This window comes from Ceratotherium simum, chromosome 12 (assembly GCF_057802395.1).
Source record: "Ceratotherium simum simum isolate JZ-2026a chromosome 12, ASM5780239v1, whole genome shotgun sequence".
Taxonomy (NCBI): Eukaryota; Metazoa; Chordata; class Mammalia; order Perissodactyla; family Rhinocerotidae; genus Ceratotherium; species Ceratotherium simum.
Window position 1 is genome coordinate 6,872,483 of NC_141911.1, and position 18,231 is coordinate 6,890,713.

An 18,231-nucleotide genomic window follows, 5' to 3' on the forward strand; every position below is an offset into this window, starting at 1 on the left:
TTGGCTTAGCATGATGTTTTCAAGGCTCATGCATGTTGTAGCTCGTATCATAAAAAGGTACTTCATTCCTTTTTATGGGTTAATAATATTATGTTATATGGATGTATTACATTTTACTTATCCATTGGTCGGTTGATGTCATTTGGGTTGTGTCCACTTTTTGGCTATTGTGAATGAATAATGTTCATTCATAGACAAGTTTTTGTGTGGTATGTTTTCATTTCTCTTGGGTATATATCCAGGAGTCGAATTGCTGGGTCATATGGTAACTGTATCTTCAACTTTTTGAGGAACTGCCAAACTGTTTTCCACAATGGCTGTACCGTTTTTCATTCCCAGCAGCAGTGTTACCATTTTTTTCATTCCCACCAGCATTGTATGAAGGCTCTATTTTTCTCCACATCCTTGCCAACACTTGTTATTGTCCATCATTTTGATTACAGCTGTCCCTGGGGGTGTGACATGGTATCTCATTGTGGTTTTGACTTTAGGCTTTATTTATTTATTTATTTATTTATTTATGAGGAAGACTAGCCCTGAGCTAACATCCGATGCCAATCCTCCTCTTTTTGCTGAGGAAGATTGGCCCTGGGCTAACATCCATGCCCATCTTCCTCTACTTTTTATGGGAAACCGCCACAGCATGGCTTGACAAGTGGTGCGTTGGTGCACGCCAGGGATCCGAAGCGGCGAACCCCGGGCCACCGAAGCGGAGCGTGCACACTTAACCGCTGCGCCACCGGGCTGGCCCTAGGCTTTATTTTAAGGCCAGTCCGCTCGTTCACTGACTCTTAGTCATGCTTCTCTTGATCTATGATGTGAGAACTTGGTTTTGAGTATGTTTTCCTAACCCTGCACGGGGCCATACGATGTGAAAAGTATAAGGATGTTCATAGAGATGAGAAAGAATAATTGAAATCAAAGATGCCACAGAAAAGCAGGACTCTCAGCCCTCCCACCCAACAGCCCCTGGAGCCCTTTCTCTGGGGTTCCCTGTTCCTGGCTGGCTGGAATGGCTGCCTCTGCCTGCTCCAGATTTGTTCCTCTCTCACCGTGGGGCCCAGAGTGAGTCCTGTTTTGCTGCCTTTTGTGACCATCCGTCATTCTGCTCTGTGGTGGGGTGGGAGGATAAGTGGTCCTGTGCCAGGAGGGGAACTTGGCGGAGGCCCTGTAGCCTCTTTGCTAAGTGTCCCTCTTCTGACATAGCACACTTTCTGTAGCTTGCCAGGCCTGGGTACTCTCAGCCGAGTGCTGGGGATCTCCCAGGCCAGTCCATTCCTGCCTCAGATGGCCATGCCCCCTCCCCATGGGCCAGAGTATTAAGACTAGTTACGTTCTGCATTTATAGTTACAGAGCCCTTTACTCACAGCTGCCCTCTCCTGGGACCCTCCCTCTCACTCTGTAAGTAGATAGGGCGGGAAATATCCCCCAATTTCCATGAGGAAATTGCAGAATAGAAAGGTTAAGGACTTGCCCAAGGCCACCCAACTAATCTGAAGCTGAATGGGGACTGAAACCCTGGTCGTCTGTCTCCCTGGCCAGCACTTGCCCTGCTCGGCATGTTGCTGGGCCTCCATCATCAGGGGGCCGTCGGGCATGAAGCGTATCAGCACGTGTGCTGGATTTGAGGGCCACCCCATCCTTGCTTTCTGCGTGTTTCTGACCTAACAGCCGTGAGCACCTACTAGATCTGAGAACCTCGAGTACCCATTGTGCTAGACTGCGAGTACCTATTGTGCTAGACTGTGGAGGCTGCATTGATGTGGGCTGATGGAGGGTGATAATGAGAAGAAAGGATGTGGTCACTTTCCCGGTGTCATCACAGCCACTGTTCTTTGTAAGCAGATTTAATTAGCTCTGTGGTTTCCACAGCTAGGAAACCCTGTTTATTCATCTCGTCATTCATCCACTTAGCTGATGTTTATTAGGCCACGTGGTAGGTACTGATGTGGCATTACAACTGCAGATATGGCCCCTCTTCTCAAAGAACTTACAGGCTGTTGGGGAGACCCACAAATAAAAGATTACAATAAAATGTGATAATTTCTATACTAAGGTTCAGGGGTAGCAGAGAAGAAGAAATCTCTAAAATCTGCTGGAGAGAGTCGGGAGGAGGCTTGACTGAACAGGTCCTGTGTGAGGTGAGACTCGAGGCCGGTTAGGATTTTGCCCTGGAGTCTGATTGTGGGGTGGGCAGCAGGAGGGGTGTCCAGCCAGAAGAGAGGCGTGCATGAATGGATTGAGATGTGTGGAATTTGATAAATAAAAGTCTGGTATGCTTTAGAATTTACAAGTAAATCAGTACTGCTGGGTATTAAAAAAAGTTTTAGCGTGAGGGCCATAGGGGGAGTCTGGTGGGCTGGATGAGGCTGGTGGGGAGGGGCCTGATACCCCGTGGGTATGGTCCTGTCCTATGGTCCTGTCCGTGGGGCAGGAGCTGCTACCTATTTTTATCCGCTCCTCTCCAGGCTCTAGCCCCTTCTATTTACCATCAAAATTCAACCAGTCGTCTCACAGACGGTGCTGAGGGACTCCGGGCTGCATGTGGCCCTGCAGGCTCCTGTGGCAGGTGCTGCTGGGATTTAGGGCAGGGGAATCTCTTTTGCAGAGAGTCAGTTCCTGGAGGGCAGGAGCAGGGCATTACAGTGAAGCCTTTGTTGTGCAGGGACAGACCTCAGGAGTGTGCACCTAGGGGCAGGGGGCATTCTAGGGAGGTGCTTGGACTGGATTTGGACATACCCTGGTTAGTTCTTCTCTGCATACCAGCTGGGCAAGTATTTCTCATTTCTCTGAGCTACGGTTTTCTTTCTTTTCTTTCCTTCCTTCCCTCTTTTTTTTTTTTAAATTGTGGTAACATATATATAACATAAAATTTACTTTCTTAACCATTTTTAAGTGGACAGTTCAGTGTGTACATATACATTGTTGTTCAGCCGTCACCCCCATTCATCTCCAGAGCTTTTCATCTTCCTAAACTGAAACTCTGTCCCCATTAAAAAATAACTCTCCATCAAGGGACGAATGGATAAAGAAGCTGTGGTATATAGACACAATGGAATGCTACTCAGCCATAAGAAACAATGAAATCCAGCCATTTGTGACAACATGGATGGACATTGAGGGTATTATGCAAAGTGAAATAAGTCAGAGGGAGAAGGTCAAATACCGTATCATTTCCTTCATTAAGTAGTAGATAATAACAACAATAAACAAACACATAGAGACAGAGATTGGATTGGTGGTTACCAGAAGGGAAGGGGGGAGGGAGGAGGGCAAAAGGGATAATTTGGCACATGTGTGTGGTGATGGGTTGTAATTAGTATTTGGGTGGTGAACATGATGTAATCTATGCAGAAATAGAAGTATAATGATGTACGCCTGAAATTTATACAATGGTATAAACCAATGTTACTGCAATAAAAATAAAATAAAATAAAATACAAAAAAACAAAAAAAATAACTCTCCATACCCCCCCGCCCCCCAGCCTTGGGCAACCACTATTCTACTTTCTGTCTCTATGAATTTGAGTATTTTATATAAGTATAATTCTGCTCATATAAGTAGAATCATACAGTATTTGTCCTTTTATGACTGGCTTCTTTCACTTAGTATAATGTCTTCAAGGTTCATCCATGTTGTAGCAGGTGTCAGAATTTCATTCCTTTTTAAGGCTGAATTATATTCCATTGTATGTACATACCACATTTTTTTAATCTACTCATCTGTGAATGGACACTTTTGGCCATTGTGAATCATGCTACTATGAACATGGGTGTACAAATACCTGTTTGAGTCCTTGCTTTCAGTTCTTTTGGACGTACACCCTGAGGTGGAATTGCTGAATCATATGGTAATTCTGAGCCACAGTTTTCTAATTTGTAATACGATGTTTCAAGGTTACTCTGCAGCATAAATTTGATAGAGTATACAAAGTACCGATTGTGTGCCTGGCACATAATGAATGTTTTAAGTCTCTTCCTTCCTGAAAGGCCCCTTCCACTCTCTCCTGAAAAATTAACCCTTTAAAGCAAAAGCACTTTTAACTACTTTGATGAAAAATACCTGTTTAAGGGTAGTGCATATTTCCTTCTACGTGAAGGGAACGGAACGTAATTTAAGCCTTTCTTAATGATTCAGGGTTATTATTGTGAATCTATGTTATAGCACTATGCTTACCTTTGAAGTGTTGGGTTTTTAACAACTCCCACAAATGGTCTCTAGCTATTGGGAATATTTGTCTCCATGTCATCATTTTCCTGCCTCCTCCCTTCCTTTCCTCTCTGACTTCTTAGAGCTGTTAGTATGCCTGACTTTGGTTGCCACCCTCCCCCATTTAAGTTCACATTTCAAGTCTTCCTTCTGCTTGGGGACCAGATGGCCGAGATCCTCAGCATTGTGTGAAAGTAGTAAGATAGGAGCCCTGAGTGAGAGAATCTATAACCACCCCTCCCCGAGAGCAATTTGTTGTGACTGAATGGAGGTCTTTTTTGACAATTTTGTGGATTTTGAGTGAGAAGTCAGATGGCCAGATTTGGATAGTGAGTTGTCATTGCGTCCCGGAAAGTCATGCCAGGGAGGAGGTGAAAGCCAGATGAGTACTCTGCCAGGTCCGAAGGGCAAGTGGACAGCTTCCATCTGGACGGTCTCAGAAGGTTTCCTGGAGGAGGGGGTTATGGACCCAGTTGGAGAAAGAGGAGGTGAAGGAATGCATGGGAGAACTTGCCTTCTTCCTCTTGAGAGAGTCAGGAAGTGATACTGAACCAAGTGGGCTCGCTTCCTGGTGAGTTAAATAAGACTCTACACCAGTGGAAGTTGTCTCACAAAGTAAAGTGTATTTGCAGCAAATAGGAGGCCGTGAGGAATCATTTCCAAAGTCATGGCGTCCCCGAACAAAGGAAAGCAGGAACTTTTATTTGGTTGGGGAATGAATATTCAAAAGGGAGAGGCGAGTATTCGCTTGCACAGGCTCAGTTGGAGAACACGCTTCCACGTATTGAGGCCTAAGCTCCTCCTAGAGAGATCTTTGCATTAAAAATAAGGCAGAGGTCACGGGCATAGCTCTTGCAGTGAGGCTTGTTCAGTTTCAGGATGGCTGGTGGTTACATCTCCTTAACCTACAAAAGGAAAAGAAACAACTTGGAAAAACAGTTAATTGCTTCCAAACCCACCTTTGAGTTTCTCGAGGCACCTAATCCGTGACAAAAGCACAGAGCTGGGAAATCAGCCGCTGACTGCCCCTCAGGCTCCATGCCGCCATGTTTTCAACACTTCTTCACTGCAGGATTAATGAAAAGTGTGACATCTGACCATCTCCACCCTAATCCCCTCCGTGTGAAGTCTTGCTTTTACCGTAGGAAATATTAGCATTGTCTTCATTTGATCTGTTTTAGTATTCAATATCTCATGTGTTTCTCAAAGGCATTTTATTCGGTTGTGGAAAATGTATAGGAACTGCTGTCTCTTTGCCTTGAAATTGCCATTTTGCATCAGGTCCCTGGGCCATGGAACTTGGGTAGGAGCACCAGGGCTGGCCCAGCAAATTCGTCATGTCTCTTCCCAGATGAATAAGGGAACAGAATGCCAATTATTGTCCCTATTATTTAACATTGTTCTGGAAGTCCTGGCCAGTGTAATAAGACAAGAAAAATAAGAAGTAAAAATATTGGAAAGGAAAAACAAAATGATTGCTATTCATTAGATGGTTTACCTTAAATATTCAAAGGAATTGACTGAAGAAAATAATGGATCGAAGAAGAAAGCTTATTAGGATGATCAGTTAAAAAATATGTATTCAAAATTAATAGCTTTCCTGTATGTCAGAAATAACCAAATGAAAAATATAATTTAAAAATATCATTCACAATAGCAACACAAAATATAAAATAACTGGAAATTACAAGAATGCATTCTTATAAATGGGACCCAAAAGAAGACATTAAAAAATTAAAAGAAATCCTTTATTAATGAATAGAAAGACCTAAAACTGTAAAGAACATATTCTTTAGAGATTAATCTATAAATTCGGTGTGATTCCAACCAAAACCTCAAAAAGTGTTTTAGTGTTTTGTTTTTTTGACATTTGACCGAATGATTTTGAAGTTCAGGTGGAAGAATCAACAGATGATAAAAGCCAAGAAAATATTAAAAAAGAACATAATGAAAAAGGACAGGAGACCACTACTGGCTATATATAAAAAAATATAATAATTAAAGTGATATGGCACTAGCTCCAGAAGAGACATCTACATCAATAAGATAAAGTAGAAAATCCATAAGTGGAACCAACTGTATCTAAGTATTTAGTGTATGTAACATTTCAAAAGGTAACATTTCAAACTAATGGTGACATGATGACATAGTCACAGTATTATGCTGGAATAGTTAACCATTCAAAAAACAAAGACAGGTCAACCCCTTCCCTCACATCATAGAACAAAATACCTTTCAGATGGTTAGTTAAATTTAAACAATAACGTCAAAAGACAACCAGAAGAAAATACAAAGAGTCATATAATTTAGATATTTCCTCAAAGGTAGAAATCAGAGAAGATGGAGACATTTGGCTACATAGGAATTAAAAACATCATCAGAGTTAAATAATTAAAGGAAAACCAAGAAGTAGGAGATTAGATGTGCAATATATGGTAAAGGGTTGACGCATTTAAAATATGAGATCTTAACATTTTGATAAAAAGATGAACACTTTAATAGAAAAAGCGTACAAATAAAAGAAATAATTCTACCATTAAACTTATGAAAACATATTCAACTGAATGAGTAATAAAAGAAATACAAATTAAAATAAGAATGAGTTAAGTTTTTGTCTACTAAATTTTCAAATATAAAAAGGACTTACTCTACCTGGTGTTGGCTGGGGTGTAGTGAAATGGGCACTCAAACTGCTGATGGGTGTTCACGTTGATAAGGCCTTTCTGGAGGGTAGCAAGACAATATCTAACAAGAGCTTTAAAAATTTATAAACGAAAGGTGTTCATACCCCTTGAGCCAGAATAATCAATGTGCAAACATTTAGTTCTAAAGATGTTCATTGTAACATTGTTTATGATGAGAAAAAATTAGAAACAACCTAAATGACCAATATAGGTGATTGATTAAGTAAATGATGGCCATCTCTAGAACAAAATAGCATGTAGTCATTAAAAACCATCGTGAGGGGCCGGGGCCGGCCCGGTGGCGCAAGCAGTTAAGTGCATGTGCTCCACTGCGGCGGCCCCGGGTTCGCCGGTTCTGATCCCGGGCGCGCACCAATGCACCACTTGTCAGGCCATGCTGTGGCGGCATCCCATATAAAGTGGAGGAAGATGGGCACGGATGTTAGCCCAGGGCCAGTCTTCCTCAGAAAAAAAAAAAAAGAGGATTGACAGATGTTAGCGCAGGGCTGATCTTCCTCAGAAAAAAAATAAATAAATAAAAATAAAAACCATTGTGAAACATATTTATTAAGGTGAACATGTTCATAATATATTGATGGAAAAAAGCAGGCCAGGATCACTGTGTCCGATTTGATACTACCTTTTTTTAAAGAGCCTCATTGAAGTTTAATTTACATACTATAAAATTATGATACCACTTTTGTAAAAAAAATATATATATGTGGGTGTATAAGTGGGTAGGAAAAAAGAGATTGGCTAGACATACATCAATATGTTAATAGTAATTTTCTTTGGATGATGGAATAATGGAAAATTTTGGGTTTTTCCTCATTTCTTTCTGGTTTTTCAGGTTTTTGGTATTTAAGTACTTGTGCACTTAAAGGAGTTTTATAAAAAGAAAAGTTCCCTTGGAGCTCTCCTTTGCATCTGGGTTATTATCTCTTATTGCTGTCATCCCTGGGAAGGAAGAGAGCATAATGTGAGGAAGCAGTTAAATTTATGGACAGTAGTGCGGGCTGGTGTCGGGGTGCAGCCTGAACTCTCAGCTCCCCACACAGTTGTAAAGTGTAATTAAAGGCTCCCTGAACAACTGGGACCCTTATCAGGCTTAAACCTTGTTGTCCAGATTCACTGGCTCTTATTCAGAGTCTTATTAATCCACTGGGAGCAAAAAAGACCCATTGAACAGTTAGCCCTCAGCCGGCGATGGGCAGCACATGATGGTACAATGGCATGGTTCAGACTCCAGAGATGTTATGCTATGTTTTTGAATTCAGTCCAGGTTCCTAGGAGGAAAACACCCGTCAATTATGTTGGCTCGAGATAGATCCCAGTCAACATATGACATCACCAACTCTTCCTTCCCTGCCCAGCTTTATTGGAGGGGATGCGGGGAGAAGAGTTGTGCAGCGCTGGAACAGACAGAATAGACACCAGACTCCTGCCTTTGTTTCTGGGTTGAGTGCCAGTCCAATAGCCGATACACTCTTTACCGTGCACAGCGAGACTGTCAGAGCAGCTTTCGACAAGGGTGGCATGGATGCTCATTCGCCAGTTAGAGTCCTGTGTACAGACCAGTTCTTGTGTGAACTAGGCCCTCTTGTGTGTACTGTGTTATTTGATGTGTGTTCATAACTGGTATCCTGAAGTATAGTAGTTGTGAACATCACATCTTTTAGTTCAGTCCGTATTTTCACGGAAAGATTTGTGATCAGATCATAGGGTTTGTTTGATTATCCACTTCAACAGGAATGTAAACATGACCCTGTTTCATTAATTTGCTTGTTGTTCTTTCCTGTTTTGACAATGACCTTGGGGCTTTGGCTGGAGCGGTTTGACATGGTTCCACACTTTATATATGTGAGTACATGTGTTTCTGTCGATCTCTAATTAGGAAGCGGCAAGTCCTTGAGTTTATAGTTGGATTCCCTTCCCAACAAGGAACAGGCAGGAAAGAAAACTGAGACAAACCCAGTCTTTGCACGTGAAAGGCGTGTGGTGTGACTTTTATTTTTTTGTGATGTTCCACAGAGCCCTGTAATCTCTTATTTTTGGCAGGCCAGCACTGAATCTGTGGTCTGGTAGCCCTGGGCAACCAAAAGCTGAGACAAACAGAGGAAGTGTCATTACTCACATGTTTCCCCAGCCACCTCATCTTGGCCTGACATGGCCAGCTGCCGCCCCTCTTTCGAGGTGGAGCTCCTCAGAGCTGTCTGACCTGGCCCCATGTGGAGTCCCTTGAGGTTGTCCCCGCATGGCCCCAACCCCTAGGGTCCCTGTCGCTCATTACTTTCCTGTATTCTTTATGTAATTTGTTCATAGTCTGGAATTTATTTTATGGCAGACTTTGTGGGGAAACCTGGGAAGTCTCCTCCATTTCCTTAAAGCAGCCTGAAGGCCACGGGAAATAGAGTGGGGAGGTTGCCTCCTACCCCTCTGCCCCGTCGCACTCACACAGACACACGTGCATGTTCGCACACACGTGTGTACACACTCATCTGCATACACACATGCACACACACAGGCACATGCACTGACTCTGGTCATCATCCCGGTGCCCAGCACCTTGTGTCTGGTTAAATGGTGCTGACGGAAGGAGGTCTGCTCAGGACATCTGTAGAGCCTCGGGCTAGCAGCTCTTAGGCAACTCACCTCCGGCCAGGTCTTCTCCCCACGTGGAGAGGGAAAGGGGAGAACCAGGTCATTGATCCCAGCCTGTGGTTCCCATATCCCTAGGGGTTTTTGAAAATTATTTTAAATAGTTTCAATATTGTAAAAAGCCTGCTGGAGATTTAACTGAAGTGATGTTTCGAGGGTAGGATCAGGTTTCTTGGCTTTTGATTGTAATTCCATGATCTCTGTTAATGATGATTAGTTGGTGTTATCTGTTCTGATTGGCAGTTTACTTGCATTTGATTCATAATAAAATGGGGGATGAATCTGTTAATTCCTAATACGTTCCATTTGATAGGAAGATTGTTTCTCTCAGGCTGACCAGGGGTCAGGAGAGGTGCGTGCGGGCAGGGAGGGTCCCTGGGACGTGAAAAGTCTGTGTTTATGTCTGTGGACCAGGGAGGGTCTCTGTGATTCTTCCTGCTCTAGCATTATACTGTCTTTTATTTTACGACCAGTGCTTACTTGCTGTGTAAACTGGACAGATTTGTTTTACTTGTTTTGGTCTTGCTTGGTTTTATGCACCCGGCTGTTCTGCTAGATGAAGTTCCATGCCTTCCTTGTGGTGCTGGGAGCCTCCGGCCTCCTGTCAGTAACACCTTTATCTGGCCCCTTCCCACCCACTCTTGCTCCTCCTGGGTCCTCTACCTGAGCCTCCCCCGCTGAGCCCTTCCCCTGCCGCCTGGCCCACAAGCAGCACTGGAGGGTGCCCTGGGCCTTCCAGATTCTGTGCCCTGAGATCCCCCGAGGTCTGATCCCCTTTACATCATACCTCAAAGTAAAATTGAACATTTGGCGAAGACTGAGTGCATGCCAAGAATCGGGTCAAGCAGCCTTATATCCTCAAGCGTTCCTATGTTACTCTTTATTTATTTAACAGATGCTTATATAGGACCTACTTTGCCAGGCAGTGCTGTAAGCCCTTTACAAATACCATTTCATAACAACCCTGTGAATAGATACCATTATTATCTCCATTTACAGACAAGAAAACTGAGGCCCAGAGAGGGTTAAGGATCCTGAGTTACACAGCTACTGGGGGGCAGAGCTGACTCCAGAGTTCATGCTTTTAACCCCTATACTGTGAAGTGGGCACTGTTGCTATTCTCTTTTTGCACGTGGGGAAACTGAGGCACTGGGGGGTTAAGTAACTTGCCCAAGGTCCTGGAACTAGTCAGTAGCAGAGCATAGATTCAACCCCAGACAAGTAAGCTTGGGAGCCAAAGCCCTGTGCGTCTGTGGTGTGCTCGCTGTGGGTTTTCATCGTGGTCCTGTCCCCAGCACAGTCAGTGGGGACAGTTCGGCATTGGAGACCGTACTCACCTCGCACTGTTTTTACTGGTTCTCTAACATTTCCTTCATGAACGAAAGCATGTTTCAGCCCAGCTTTTCAGATGGTGGTGTTGAGGCCCAGGTTTCTGAGCTTGGTGTTTGAGGGCCGGTGAAGTCCCTGTGTGTGAGTAGTCTGTCCCCGTGACTTCGGAATGCTTAGAAGAATTCCAGGATCGAAATGCTAGCCTGAAGCAAACTCTGTGTTTCTCCCACTGTTGCGTGGATATGAGATGCACGAAACTCGGCTTCTTTTCAGACTCAGACTCAGAATGCCTGTCTAATTACAGGAAACAGAACCCTCTCCCACAGTTAGCCAACAATTTCAACATCTCTTGGAGAACTTCTACGTTGACCTGAAGTTTGAAGCTTTGCATTCTAATGAATTTGGCTGGAATTTTCACCTTTGGCTCTCCTTGCCTTCTCCCCAGGCCACGATTTCGTCATCCTGCTTTGGGGATGGCACTTTCTATTAAGTGTCTATCTGTGGACATACATGGAGCTGAGACAAAGCAAAGCTTCTCTCTGTACACCGGGGGCTCAGGGGCCTGGGCTCTCTCCGGGTCTGTGCTGCCTTGCCTACGTCTTGTGTGCCTAACAAGGTGGCCTTACTGGGGATCATCTCAGGGCTCAGGTTGACAAAGCAGAGAGAAGCGTTGAGGGGTCACTAGAACTAAGATGGTGGATGTAGCCATTTGATCATGTTCTTGTTAAAGTGTCAGTGACTTCTTTGTACAGCTGGTTGATCTCATCTCATGTATTACTCAGTCCCCTATTTGGGTCTTGGAAGGTGGCCATTTATCTGAAACAGAGATGGCCTGGTATAGTGAAAGAGCTTTGTTTTTTACCCCCTTAAATAGTTAGCAAATAAGATGAAATACCAGCACTGGCTGGAGTGACATCCTGTTGTGTTGCTGGTGGCAGTGTAAAGTGGTGACACTTTTGTAATGCAACATGATCATCTGTATTAAGAACCGTGGCTCATCCAGGAATCCCAACTCTAGAGAAAACCATTTAAAATGGGGGAGAGTTGGGCCGGCCCCGTGGCTTAGCGGTTAAGTGCGTGTGCTCTGCTGCTGGCGGCCCGGGTTCGGATCCTGGGTGCACACCGACGCACCACTTCTCCGGCCATGCTGAGGCCGCGTCCCACATACAACAACTAGAAGGATGTGCAACTATGACATACAACTATCTACTGGGGCTTTGGGGGAAAAATAAATAAATAAAAGATTTTAAAAAAATGGGGGAGAGTTATTTGTGTGAACATCTTCATAAGAACATTACGTATAATAGAGGAAAATTGGAAGCAATCTATAGGTTCAACATCGGGGAATGGTTAAGAAAGTTATAGTGGTTTCCCTCAAGAGTAGCTCTCATAAAAAATTGAATTATGAAGATTCTAAGACAACATGGTATTAAAAAAGCCACAATTAAAAGTGAGCGTGCCCTGTGATTACACCCACATAAAATATATGCACATGACAGATCTGGAAGAAGATAGAGAAAAAGATTCATAGGTTCTATTAGGATGGCAGGATTATAGGTAATATTTTCTCCTATTATTAAAAAAAAGTAAAGGAAATAGTACACATTTTGGATTCAGACCTAGGATTAATTTTGGTATTGCTACATCTCCGTATGTGTCTTTTAGCAACTCTTGAAACTTCTCTGGGACTCAGATTCCTCGGTAGTAAAAAGACAGAACCATTTCTAAGGGTCCCTGGATCTGAACCTGACTCTAGCCACTAACGGTCTCTTTGAGTCGAGTCTGCCCGACTTGCTTGTATCAATAATTAAGACTTGTGAGTGATTAGTAGCATCATTGTGCACAAACCACTGAAGTCCTTTAAGCACTCCTGGTGGTTAAACAGTGCTCCTCCAGATTTGTTCTCACCATTCGCAGTTTGTTGAAACCTTCCCTGCAGGCGCTACTCAGCCCATGCACATCCACTCTGAGTGAATGGAGAGCAAACTACCAGCTCCTGCCTCAGAGGCTGATTTTCAAGTCAAGCCCTTTCTGGCCAAGTGGGTCACTTTGGGCACTCCCTCCCCATGCCCACCGGTGGACTCTGGTGGGCCCCTTCCTGGGAACGTTGACCCCATGCTGCCTACAGATGGGCTCTCGGGCTCTCCCAGTCTCTCTCTGTCTGCTTTTGATGAGTCAAGGAGACTTCTCATCGTTGGGTTTGTCACTCTTCAAGGATTTACGCATTATAAATGACCCTCCATTCCCACACACAGGTTTCATTAGCCTGGCCTTTGATCTTGCGTGCAAGGAGACTGTGTGCAAGCTAACCAAGCCTCAAAGAAAAGGGTTTATGAGGTGCTGACATTTTGACACACTCTTTACCTGATGCCCCAAATTGACTTTCATGAACTAGCATTGGCTATTTCCCCCTCTGTCCATGGGTTAAGTTCGTCAGCTGCCCACTTAAGTGAACCTACATATGTTTTCAGTGATAGAAAAGGGTTTAGATATGGAAAGTTGAGGTGAGTGCTATTTGTAGAAATGCCAAGAAGGTGGTGGTTAGCAAAGGCTGTAAAACAAGGCAGGTTTGGGTTCCAGCTCTTGAGTTAGTGTCTGCACGACTGCAGGCAAGTCTCGTGGCACCCAACTTCCCCATCTCTTACCTAGTTTGAGCATCAAATGAGATAAGGTATGTGATGGCACTTTGTGAACTGCTAAAAAGCTATACCAATGTGAGGCTGATACTATTGCTATCAAATAAGTGCAAACAGGGGTATGAAATTAAACATGGTTCAATGGTCTCATTCCCATTTAAAAATATTTCTGGAGGGATAAATATATTTCCCTAAAGTGGGGAGCTCTGTTTATGCCTGTGTTAAATTGTGAAAATGGAATGAAAAGCCAAAGATACCTTTCCAAGATCATCTTTAGAATCAGAAATAACACTGGGTTGGGAATCTGGGCCTTCTCTCTACCCTGCTCCCCATCTCTCTTTGCCTACCCTCGGTCCCCAGCTCTGACTCCTGGACTCCCAGAGTCATCTTCCAGCAGTCTGGAAGAAATGGTAACCTCATTCCAGTGGGCCCAGGCCACGGGAAGGGAAATCTGGTGGGCAGGGGGTGTGGACTGCAAGTGTGGGAAGCTTCATGTGCCCATTCTCAGCCTCTGGACGGGCAGTTTCCTTTGTGCAGCTGGAGCCAGCACCTGACAGGTGCTGTAGCCTGTCCCACCTGGGTCCCACCAGCATCCAGGTACTTATCATGGGGATTTGCCTGCGACTGAAGAGGGCAGATCCCCAAATCCAGCTGGTGAGTGCTGATCCCAAGATGCAGAAGAAGACTGTGGGAAGCAGAGAAATGGGGAGGAAGGAGATCAGGAGGGAGGAAAGTGAGGACTGACTGGGAGGAAAGAGAAGAAAAAGAAGACAGACGAGAGCAAGAAATAAGGAGCTCCATGCGGGCCAGTCGAAGAAGGACCTGCTGTTCCACTGTTCAGATCCCCAGCTCAGGACCTTTTGAATAAACGTCAGAAATGTGAGTGAATCTAATGAAGCAGTACAGAGCTCCTGGAAAATGTGGGGGAGAAAGAGGAGCCTGGGGAAAATTATTCAGAGAAGCGGGAGGCGAACTTGCAGAGCGCTGTCCAGAAGCTGGGGCGGGCGTGGGCAGCCGGAGCCGCGATGCTGCGGGCGGTCACCCCAAGGCCGCAGAGGGTGGTGTGGGTTGGGGAGCAGGGATGGGATGAATCAGGAGCACGTTTGATGGTGCTGGCAGGGTGGAGCGAACAGTGAATGGGAGGCGAGAAAGTGGGGGCATCACCAACATCCGGCTCTTTCCAGAGCTTGGTGGGAAGGATGGGCGGGAAGAGGGCAGGAGCACGAGGATCAAGCAGAATCGTTTCCGATGTGTAGCTTTTAACGTAGTTTTTTGTCCCCAACTAGTTTTTAAACATTTTAAGGACATGGTTTATATCTCCTACCTCTTTGTTTCCTCCAAAGCTGGCTGATGATCAGATCTCTGAAGAGGCTCTTTGTTTTATAAATACATTTTACTGGATCTTGCCTCGGTCCTTGTTCCCCCCAGATTCTGGCTTAATGATTCTAGCAGTGCTCGCTGGATGCTGCACAATTACTGACAACTCCACTTGGTTTATATGAATGTACTTGTTTAGTTTTAAAAGCAAGATTACATTAAAGAAAGTTTGGGAAAGAGAGAAATAGGGGATTACCCAAGTGCCTCAGGGTCCGAGCGGTTAGGATTCTGTGCTAATAGCCTGCGACTGCGGGGCTGATTCCACGGCTTTCCTGTTTGGTGACTGAATTGTTGAACTACTCGCTGTAGGTAGAATATATAAAGGGCTAGGACTGCATTTCCCTTCTCAACCACCCCTCCCCACCCTCTTTTGACAGTAAGGGCTCCGGAGTCACGTCCTGGGGTCACAGTCCACCTCTGCCGGTCAGGAGCTGCACCAGCTAAGACCACATTATCGCCGACCTCCCAGAGTTCTGCCAAGGGCCTCACTTGGCCAAGGCTCGGGTGGTGTGAGCGTTGCACCCCTGATGTATGCCAGGCCCTCTGCTGGGTGCGTCTTAAGGAACACGAGCACGTCACTTAATCTCATTGTCCTTCAGCTTCTTCACCTGAAACCTGGAGCCAACGCGGGCTCCAACCTCAGGGGCTGGTGTAGGGATTAAATGAGGTAATCCGTGGAAGATGCATAGAATAGTACCAGGCACATAGAAAGTGTTCAATAAATGTTAATTATTTTTACTGTTACTCCGTCTTTGAAGTATGAGAATGACACTTGCGTTAAAGTTAGTCACTCTTTCTTTGGCCGGTGTTAACTAACCTAAGGCAGTGGGGCCCCTCGCCGGCCTTGGGGGGATTTAAAAACCAGCCACGGGAGTCTGTGTGGCAGACCGACAGGAAAGCTGTGTGCTCTGAGGGCTCTGGTGGAGCTCCAGCGCGTCTTAGCTCGGTGTGTTCCATCGTGGAGTCGCGTGGCTGGGCCCCTGGGAGGAAGAGGCCCCGGAGCTCCGGGGCTAGAGTTGGCCAAGGCCTTGTTTGCCAGAGGCGCGCATGATGTGTGGTCTCTCCTGTGCTCATTGAGCACCTTCTGTGTGCCCGTGCTTTGGCTTAGTGCTTTAGGGGACACAGGGAAGAAAAGACGAATGATAACTGGTCATATTTGAAGAGTGCTTTGTAGTTGACGAACACCTTCTCAGTGAACACTCAGAAAATGCTGTGAGGTACGTTATTGTCATCAGTTTGTAGATGAGAACATCAGGCACAAACATTCTAGATGGTTCCAGCGCTGAGAACAATGCTTCCTTGTGTTGCAGGAGAAGCAGTGGATTTGCACAAGGCAAGTAGTTAGCCCTGTAACGGTGTGCTTTAGAGGCCCCCACATACTTCACGGAGGGGTTAATGCCAGACAGTTTTCCTTGTAAAGGACTGGAACCTTGTCTTCTTGCTGTGTTTATTGAGCTCGTCCATGTACCAGGCGCTCTTCTAAGTTGTTCCCGTATTAGCTCATTTACACCTCGCTAGAACCCGATGGGTCAGGTACCAATATTAGCCCCATTTTACAGATAAGGAAGCTGAAGCCCAGGGAGGTTGAATATCTTGCCCAAAGTCACGTGATGAATAAGCGGCAGAACTTGCCAGAACTCAGGCGTCTGACCCCATCTGTCCTCCAACACTTCTCTGGGGACCCCTTAGATTCTCAGCGGCAGGTGTCTTCTCTTCCTTTTCTGCCTGTTTTTCAGAACAAAACCATGTTATTCTAACTGGCCGGCCAGGCTCCCAAAGGTTCTTATCTCTCCACCAACAAAAGCCATTCCTTGTTGAATAGGTCACCCGGCATTTTGCTGAGTGGATGCCAGCTCGGGGACGCTGTAGATAAGCCAGCTGTGGCTTCTGTTGTCATCTCCCTGGTGGTTTGCTTTTCATTCAAGTCCATTAATTTATCTAAGATGAAAAAGGGAGAGACTGATGCACACGCAGTTAGGTGCTGGGACTAGAGAATGAGCAGTGATGATTCTGGAATGGGAGGCTGGCGATGGGTGATTCTGATAGAGTAGGTATCCCGGGGGCGCGGGTGGTGTGTGTAGAACTGCCCCTTCCTGCGACTGGGTGTGAGGCTTCAAAGAAGCTGGGAGCCAAAAAGGGGACCTGGCAGGGCTGTCCCCCCTCTTCCTTCTCTCCACCTGCTTATCCCCCCTGGCAGATTTTTGGAATGTGGTTCCTGCTCGTCTCTTCAATTCCAGAACAGGGACGCGGTGATGACTTTTCTGGCCTCTCTCTGTGTTTTAAATACGAAGGGCCCCTTGAGAACTGGTCAGAAATACCAACCGCACTGGCCTTTTAAAAACTAGGGTCTTGGATTATGTCAGCGTTGACTTCTTGGTTGTGATGTTGTGCTGAAGTTGGGCAAGACGTTACCCCTGGGCGTCGCTGTGTGGAAGGTCTGAGGATCTCTCTGTATCATTTCTCACAACTGCGTGTGAAGCTACATTTACCTCAAAATAAAAAGTTAAAAAAATTAGAGTCTTTCAAATACTACTCCAAGGGAGTCCTGTATAAATTTCAAGGAGCAGCTTGTTTACTCTGTGTCTAACACTTTGCCATTATCCAATAAACGTAAAAATCAGATACCAGAACCAGTGAGGGCAATGAAAAGGAATGGAGTGCTGACACACTGCAATGTGGATGAACCCTGAAAGCATTATGCTGAGTGAAAGAAGCCAGACACAAAAGGCCACATATTGTATGATTCCTTTTATATGAAATGTCCAGAATAGGCAAATCTTTAGAGACAGAAAGCAAGTTAGTGATTGCGTAGGGCCGGGAGTAGCAAGGATAGGAGGGCAGGGGGAGGGCCTGCTGATGGGTCTGGGGTTTCTTTTTTGGGTGATGTTCTACAATTAGATTGTGGCGATGGTTGCACAACTCTGTGACTAGACTAAAAACCATTGAATTACGCAGTTTAAATGGGTGAATTGTATAGTATGTGAATTACATCTCAATAAAAAAATTTAGGGTCCTTTGACAGTTTTAAGAGAAGGAATGCTAGTCCTTTGGAAATAGCTAGTGTCTTCTAGATGAAAGCACTTCTAGACATTGGTTTTAAATTCAGGCCTAAATTCAGGCCACTGTCCTGGGGCATATTCTGGGCTCCCTCATAAACCACATTCACGGCCTCCCACTGAAACCACAGTGGGGTTTCCGATTGCTCATCCTGAGGGAATGAAAACTCCGTGTGTGCCAGACATTTGCCAGGTGCTTTCGCACACGCTTTCTTAAACTTCTTGCAGCCCTCCCAGTAGGGCGGGCCATGTTTTATAGGTGAAGAAATGGAGGTTCCA

At 45.1% G+C, this 18,231-nt stretch overlaps 1 protein-coding gene across 2 annotated transcripts in view; it reads left to right on the plus strand.

Annotated features, from left to right (window-relative positions):
• DPYSL2 (dihydropyrimidinase like 2) overlaps window positions 1-18,231 on the plus strand; it is a 134,664-nt gene that overhangs the window by 80,648 nt on the left and 35,785 nt on the right. The window lies entirely within an intron of this gene.